This window comes from Limulus polyphemus, unplaced genomic scaffold (assembly GCF_000517525.1).
Source record: "Limulus polyphemus unplaced genomic scaffold, Limulus_polyphemus-2.1.2 Scaffold2750, whole genome shotgun sequence".
NCBI classification, from domain to species: Eukaryota; Metazoa; Arthropoda; class Merostomata; order Xiphosura; family Limulidae; genus Limulus; species Limulus polyphemus.
In genome coordinates, this window is record NW_013668360.1 from 66496 (window position 1) to 76135 (window position 9640).

A 9640-nucleotide genomic window follows, 5' to 3' on the forward strand; every position below is an offset into this window, starting at 1 on the left:
TAACTTATAAACACGTTTTTATATTCACACCAACATTTATATGTTTTCAATGTAACATATAAACACGTTTTAATATGAACACCAACATTTATATGTTTTCAATGTAACTTATAAACACGTTTTAATATGAACACCAACATTTATATGTTTTCAAACGTAACTTATAAACATGCTTTAATATTCACACCAACATTTATATATTTTCAATGTAACTTATAAACACGTTTTAATATGAACTCCAACATTTATATGTTTTCAATGTAACTTATAAACACGTTTTTATATGAACACCCATTTCTCATATTTTGCAAACCTTGGGATACATTATCAGAAAAAAGTATGCGAGAAAAAGATAAATTTCAAACCTCTTTCTTTATTTTCTTTAATAACAAAGAACTTAAAAGCTTCAGACAAAACAAACGTAGCAATTTTACTCAAGTATTACATACACGTATTCATAACAGGTCAAACTGACGAATTCTTGAAATTATCTTCCAATGTGAAATGTGTTTATAATCAAAATTTAGCACGTGATTGTTTTTAAAAACTGTTATCAAGCGTTTCATAAACCCGAGAATTAATAAAGATTTTCCGGCACGAAAAGCTATGATGGACTTAGATGTAGTATATTTATTGTTTATCTGTTTATTTAAAACTCATCATAAAAGCTCCATCTTGTGACATTATTGCCGAGCAATAGAGGAATAACATATTTTCGAAGTTATGCGATCATGAAGTATGGGACACTGCTTAAACATATATTTTAATAAGTAACTTGGATTTATATTTTTTTTAGATCTTGAGCTAACACCTAAAGTATTGGATTTCTAGAACGAATTATGACCGTTATGTTGCACATAAACACATTCCCCACGAGCTTAATTAAGTCATATCACACACTTAATTTTAGTTAAAAATACAAAATCGTCCAAAATATTGAACCGATTTCAAATACGAAATAAGAAACAAAACAAAATATGGTTCTTCTATCAAAGACGTGTACATACGAAGCTACAGTGATCTTTTCGCTCGAATTAGTTGCACATGAGCCAAGTAACCTGCTTCAGTTTTCTTTCATATTGTAGATCACCAGGCAAGAAAGAAAGGAATGACAGTTTGCTTGTATATTGAAGATGGAATTTAATTAAACAGCGTTGAACCACCCTACACTACAATTTATAATCTTCACTCTTAGTCGAGTACATATTTAGCAGTAGAAGATGTTCTGTTGGTTTTAAAAGATGGGATGTCATCTTACTTGTCACAATTATGCCTATTGCAGTGTTAGTATTAGGCCTACGTTAGTTTCAAACATACTGTTGCTATGAACGTTCTTTGTAGTCACTGTGAGGAAAACCTATACACTGGATAGATGAAGGGAAGAAAAAGTGTCATTGGCCACTAGTATGTTTGATACTTTTCACTATGATATAGCTCCAGCTTATCTCTCCTTGGTTAACTTGTGTTCAGGGTTATTGATAAGGAGTGGAATTCTCCAAAACTAGTATAACCCAATAACACACGTTGATCAAAGTGTAGATTGAACTGGACCTCCCTTGAACTTAGATTTCGAAATTACACAATTTTCGGAATACTAAGTTTATTGATTATTTTACTACCTTAGTTTGACACTTTGTAACATCACTAGTATACTTATAACTGCTTTACTTTATTTAAGTGTTGCGTTATTATAATTAATGATTTAATTTCGAAAGTTCAATACGGTTGTTGTTAGTGCACAGCTTAAAGAGCACAACTGTATAAAGAAAAGTGTCCCACGTATACTAATATAGGTATGGTTGTCAGAATTTTATTCTTACAGTTTATTAGATTGATCTTGCCTAAAGATATTTGACAAAGTTACACATTTCTTTCAGCTGAAAACAACAACAACAACAAACAAAAAACACTTTATGTCACCATTCAAACGATTAGAACATCGACAAACACAAAATAATGGAATTTTGCAGAATTGAACTCCAACTTTGCCCCTCAATTCAGACTATTCTGTGCCTAAATAAAGCACGCATTCTGTTACGGTAGGGACAATGCTCAACACCTTTACGCTACTCTACCACCAAGTTCGCCATTATTTTGAGCGAAAGAGCCTATTCCTTGTGTTACTCCGTCGATAATTTAGATTTAGATCCTATGCTATAAGCCCCGTATTAGCTAAAAATCTATACCTTCTAGGTAAAGTTAAAATATTTTTAGTATAATCCCTGCAGTGGCCGTTCCTTTCAGTAGTTTAGATAGAAGTGTCATAAGTTCGGACACGGTCTAAACGTTTTACCTTCAAAGCTAAGTCGAGAGTTATATAGAAAACTCTCTTAGCCGTTCCTTTCAACGGTTTAGACATAAGGAGTGCTGTAAGTCCGGGAACAGTCTAAAAGCTTTACTTTCAAGGCTACGTCGAGAGTTATATAGTAATATCTCTGAGCCGTTCATTTCAACGGTTTAGACATAAGGAGTGCTGTAAGTCCGGGAACAGTCTAAAAGCTTTACTTTCAAGGCTACGTCGAGAGTTATATAGTAATATCTCTGAGCCGTTCATTTCAGTAGTTTAGACTTAAGTACTGTCGTATGTCTGGGAAAACTTTTAAACTGTTCAGTTTCAAGGCTACGTCGAGAGATATATAGTAAAATCTCTTACCCGTTCCTTTCAATAGTTTAGATTTAAAGTTTAATAGTTTTGCTCTCAAGGCTATCTAGCGTTATGTAGTGAAATCTCTTAACTCTAGATAGTTCAGACGAAACTGTTTTTAATGTCCAATTGCAACTATTATCAGAATTTATCTGTTGCATTAACAATCACTTTGAATACAAATCGGTTAAGAGCTCAATAACAGATAAGACTGGCACTTAGTTAATTTAGTTTATGATGGAAATAAAAAGATTTATGGAAAACTGCACATGTTCCTTTATAACAAGTAATATCAGGATGTGTAGAAGGGAAATTATTTTATTTTTCACTCAAACATCCAGCTACTTGCCGATTATCTAAAACGTCCTTAATCCAATAGAAACATTGTACTTGTATTTGACGAAAAAGTAAGTGATAAACGACTTCTCACATTAAAAATAAAGCACTTTATGAAACAGAAAGATATCATCTCAACAGCATGGTTACACTTGTAGAGATAGTAATTCTAAAAACTTAAGAGTGATAGTACAGAAGAATTTATAATATCTTAACAACAATATATCTGTTATATCAAGTGTTAACGAGACCTTTCACACAATACCAGGGTTCATCGGGCCAGTTGGGGTGCAACAGACATAGCAGTAGTTGAGGTGCTATTTATATTAAAATTAGATAAACCAAACAGTTATGGTGTGAACTAGATTAAAATGTAATTTTTAGCTATTTTATTTGAGTAAAATAAATAAGTGAGTGTAGAATGGATTTAACTTGCTACCACAGTTACCGTAACAAACTCCGCCCCAAGACTAGTGTGGCAATACTACAACAACATGTGGGTGGAGTCAAAAGTTACCCACGTTCCACGTACCCTATGATCGTGAATATAGTTACGCGGTTTGCCCACATATATAACATACAACCGTTAGTAAGAAACCTTTTGCGGTAAGTTAGCCCTAGAATTACAGGTATATGTGTTGACACTATCAGGTTTTTAAACACTTTTTAAAAATTACTTATGAACCAAATTGCTCGTGGATCAATTACTTTATTGGTTACACGGTCCCTAATAGCAAATGAGTCACACAAAAATGTAAAAGATATATCAATATTGTAGTCACTCACACTAAATCAAGAGTTATAGAGTAAAATCTCTTAGCCGTTCATTTCAACGGTTTAGACTTAAGGACTGTTGTAAGTGCGGGAGCAATTTAAAAGTTTTACCTTCAAAGCTAAGTCGAGAGTTATATAGTAAAATCTCTTAGCCGTTCATTTCAACGGTTTAGACTTAAGGACTGTTGTTAGTGCGGGAGCAATTTAAAAGTTTTACCTTCAAAGCTAAGTCGAGAGTTATATAGTAAAATCTATTAGCCGTTCATTTCAACGGTTTAGACTTAAGGACTGTTGTAAGTGCGGGAACAGTTTAAAAGTTTTACCTTCAAAGCTAAGTCAAGAGTTATACAGTGAAATCTCTTAGCCGTTCATTTCTGGGATAAATTGTAATATGTAACAATACTATTTCTATTTTCTTAGTGTAAGGCTACGCAATGAGTTACTTGAGCTGCGCCAAATTCTCTGTACAAAAAAGCTTGAGACCACATGTCAAGAAGTGTGTCAGAAGAACCCCAAATGTGTGCTTATAATATTATTTTATGTATTAGTTTTTACTACGTGCATTTTAAGTATAAAGTGAGTAATTCCACTTGTTTGGTAATTTCTTTGCGATGACAATTATAACAGGAATAAACATAAAATTCTCAATATGATGGACCCCAACGGCAATCAACTGTATAAAAGCAAGTCGATGATTTGAATGTTAAACCTCAAAAATTAATAATTTCACTTATATACATATAAAATGTTTTCTATAAAAATAAAAGGTTGAAAAATCTTTAGTACGTATTGTGATGGATTTACTATCCTATATCTATTTTAATATCGATGTTTTTTTAAGTTAAATTTATATTTAAAAATGTAAATACGTTCTACTATTAAATCTATATTGCGAAATTCCCTCCTATTCACTAAAATTGCAGAAAATTCTCGAGTGTAAGAATCAACGATATATGTGTATACGTAAACACTGGTGTATCGTTTATATTGTTGCGTAAGATGAAATTTCGAGAAACTCTCCTCACGCCAATAAATATAACCAACGCGCTTCGCCAAAAGACAGTATATATTATTGATTTGCTATAATTGGTGTGCTATAAGCCCCAGAAACTGTAACTGTAATTGTTATAACGCTTATTAATAGAGAACATCAGATATTTGACCTTATAATTTCGAATATTACAAACCATTTAACTTAAGTGGATTTTCATCGGACATTAGTGTTTTTACGAAACATTATATAACTTCAGCAGTGGATAAACCGGTGTGTGGCTGGCGAATACCGAAGAACTCAGAGCTAGCAAGCTTCCTGTTAAGTGAATTGTATCTACATCAACTCAGAGTTAATTCGCTCATCGTGAACCCTCGATAACATATCAAAGAAGTTCCAGATCAGATAGTGGACTCAATATTGTTTGTAAGTTTGTAAAACTTTTGTACACAGATTATTATTTGTAATAAACGTTATTGTAAATTGTGTTATTGTTTGTATATTAAAATATATTTGTATTAAACAAATCTGTTGGCAAGTGTCATAATTTGGATACATATCGACATTTATTTAATTTCTAAATTTAAATTATCATTTAGTCTTAGGCTATTCGAAATTATAATACGTTATGTAATAATTTGGAGACTTGTCTGGGATAAATTGTAATATGTAACAATACTATTTCTATTTTCTTAGTGTAAGGCTACACAATGAGTTACTTGAGCTGCGCCAAATTCTCTGTACACAAAGCCTGAGACCACATGTCAAGAAGTGTGACAGAAGAAGCCCAAATGTGTGCTTATAATATTCTTGTATGTATTAGTTTTTACTTAATTGTAGAAATTATAAATTTACTTAAACTATATTATGTATTAAACTACATAAGTAAACTAGTCTTAATTACAGATACAGTTAATAAACTGACCTTAAGTTGGTAATGAAATTTTTAACTTTTAGACAAACTTAGGTAGGCTTAATAGCAGTATTAAGCCTAACTAAGTTTGAAATGTAAAAGTGTTGTGTCCCAAGTTATACGAGCAATTATAGGGATACATCATATGTGCAAGTGTCCAAGAAGCAAGGTAAAATTAATTGACGGTGTTTATCCAACTTTATTTTTTTAGCACATTATAATATCTTAGTATTAATTAGCCAATTGCCAGAACTGATCCAGTTAAAAGAGCTGTTAGTGCAGATGTTAGTAAGCAAGAAAATGATCCGAAAATTTTTCTTGAATATAATTATATATCAGACGTTAATGACTTTTTGAAATTCATGTCTGATGAAAATAACATGTGTCCAGGTTGGATGTATATAAACTAAAATAATGCTGTTGTATTATACTTCTTAAGTAAAAGTGTAGAACCACCTTGAGTTTTAAAATGTATAAGTAATTATATATAGCAATCTACAATATATTGCATGTTTTGATCATTTAGAATTCTCCCATTATAAACTGGTAAAACATGGACGTGTCGTAAGTGAAATTTCATGATGTACATACTTTAATTATGATGATAAAAAATTAATATCTACGGATAAGAAATCGATTATTGTGACATGATGCTAGCAGCAGTTATGGATAAAGTAATTGGTATCGAGACTGAACCTCCTGATAAGCTCTACTGAAATAAAATAAACTTTTTTGGAATCACAACTAAACTTATTGAATTTACTCTCAAATAGATATAGTACAATTTACTCTCAAGTAGATATAGTACAATTTACTCTCAAGTAGATATAGTACAATTTACTCTCTAGTAGATATAGTACAATTTACTCTCAAGTAGATATAGTACAATTTACTCTCAAGTAGATATAGTACAATTTACTCTCTAGTACATATAGTACAATCTACTCTCAAGTAGATATGGTACAATTTACTCTCTAGTACATATAGTACAATCTACTCTCAAGTAGATATAGTACAATTTACTCTCTATTAGATATAGTACAATTTACTCTCAAGTAGATATAGTACAATTTACTCTCAAGTAGATATAGTACAATTTACGGTCAAGTAGATATAGTACAATTTTGATTCTATTTTACTGAATCACACGTCATAATAGCTTCTTCGACTGAGTGGAATAATGTAGTTTTCAAGATCTCAGACTCTGAGAAAATTGTTTAGGATTCTTTTCAGTTCATCTGGCAGTGATGATGAGTATATTTTACTCAGAAGTGTACTTTAACGAATGAAAAAGAAACAGCAGTAAATGTTCTTGTTGACGAGGTACATATTTCACCATATTCTCAATATAAAGGCTGCCACATTAAGGATATTTCTCAAAATGACAGTGATAAATTGTGTAATTCAGTAGATGCTGTTACGCTGGCGTCTGTGTTTCCAGATAATAAGGACGTATTGTTTTAACCTGTTAAATTATAATACGTTTTCAAACCACTGGTTTGTCATCCAAAGAATATTACTAGACATCTTATAATGTTTTATACCGCACATTGGTTAAAGTGCAATACGTGATAACCAGATTTCACAAAACAGTTAATTTCTGTTTCCTAATTTTAATGAAAATACTAGAAATGTATCAGCATCTAAACACTTGAACAAACTGCAGTTTTTTTAAATATGTGTACAAATTAGTCTGGAATGTGTTAATTACTTTTAAAACTACTTATTTCAGAACATAGGCGTACAGGCCAAATCCTTTGGAGGGGAGGGAGCAAAAATTTGCCCGAATTTCAAGTTACAACAGAAAATGCCCGGATTTGGATAATAACACTAATCAATCTATTTATACATAGTGTAATATACAACAAGCACGGATGTCCATCCTGGATATGCGAAAATGATGGAAATGAAATAATACACATGGGTTATTAAACACAAATATTAAACTCAATATCAGACGCTCAGAAAAAATAAGCGTCTCGCCCCTTTCTCCTACCAAAGGTGTCGCTAATTGTGTCTATGTAATTTTCAATAGTCCTATTAGCGTAACTCGTTCAATATTTACAATAGCAATATTGACAATATGTTTCAGGATGGACTATACGAGATAGCAACCATCCTGGCATCAATTCCGACAACTTCATGCTCAGCAGAAAGGTCCTTCAGTGGATTGCGACGCATGAAGACCTACCTCAGCACAACAATGGGACAAGACAGTGACATCTGTCGCGATCTTCAGCCTATGGCTCCAATGTTTAGCGATAGAGTTTACACTCATGTTCTTCTCGATTTCTAGAACGACGTAAAAACCTGATACCACTTCGAAACTATTCCCCGAATGTGTTTTATTCGGCACAATGTTCCCCAAGCCACAAAATGTCTTGGTTGTTTTTTTCGAAGTGCGATTTCATTTCACAGAATACTTTGTAGAGATTTCAATAGTGTGTATTGATACGATGTTTGTACATACACAGTATTAGTTGATTCGCCGATGAGCACTTGCAAGGGCGGGATGGTTTACTTCTTGGGGCTTACGCTTCCTTGAATGTGAATCGAGTCCCGTCGAATCTTCTTTTATCTTATCAGCGAAGATCTGTGTTGTAGCCTACAATCGCTCGAAGCTATTCTCGTCCTAGTAGTCAGCATACGTCTTAACGTCGTTATCACCTACTAAGATGAGGAGAGATTTGATGATTTTTGGCACATGCTAAGTGACGGATTTCACTGCCTCCCATCGGTATGACCATCTCGTTAGACTCAAGGATTTTAGTGTAAGAATTATGTGATCATCAGTTACCCCAATATCCTCGAACAGAGCGCGGCGTTTTGGACTCGCTTCCAAGAAATTTTAAAGGCTTTGGATTGTCCCGAGCGCATTTCGAAGTGGCTCTATCTCACCCATAGTATCCTGCAGCGCGAAATTGAGGAGCTGACCGTAACAATGCACATATATTCCTCGCGGTGAGCATCCTTTCATTCGAGTCGCTACTCCTTTAAGAACGCCAATCATATTAGACGTACCATCGAAACGCTCGCCAACAACGACCTCCAACTTCAGGCCAAATCCACTGATAACTCTTTTGTTCACGAGTTCATATAACACTTCACCCTCAATTGATGCTGTCGAGAAAAAATCCGATGAATGCCTCCAAACCGTATCTCAGGTAAAGTGCCACTTGCTCTACTTGGCTGATATCCGAGGTTTCATCCATGATTATTCCGAACTCTTCGCTCATCAGCACATCATAGATGATCCACTCCATAACGAGATTGGATACAGTTTATAGTATTTCGTTCTGGGTGGATGTTGATGTCTATTGAGCGTGTGCCACAAGTTGACTTTCTAATTTTTCCTTGAGCGACAGGAGATCCTTGCACCTGAGGTACAATAATTCCAGTAAATTGGCTCTATTGAATATACTACACATCGGCAGGATTACCAACTTTGAAACGAAAGAATTGATTCATAGAACAGTATGCCTGGATAGTAATATTTCTTCCTGACAAGGTTTTCAATTAAATGATCATCAGTAGTGGAAATGTTCTTCATCCAAGCGACCAAAAATGTTAATAATGATAATTTCAGTTTCAATAGTAAGAACTTTTCGTTTCCTAGTGATCGCGAGTATTTATCTACAATCATCGAGTGTCTGATCTTGAATGAGCAACAAAACATTACAATAAGAGGACATGAGGAGGATAGAACAAACATCGAGGAAATGACCGATAAATTTACACACAAGTTTACTTTTTGTATCACATTAATAAACTCTCAAAATTCGTACTTTTAATGTTTCGATAAAATACTTATTCTGATTCAGATAGTATTTCTCGGGTGGGTGTTTTACCGTAAATTGATGAATTCTTTAGTGTTAATTTTTGAATTTCTTAGCAATTTGATACAAGAATAAATGTATTATAAGACTCTCAGTTCGATGCAATAAGAGTTTAAAAATCTGATAAAAGACTATCTTATTTTTAA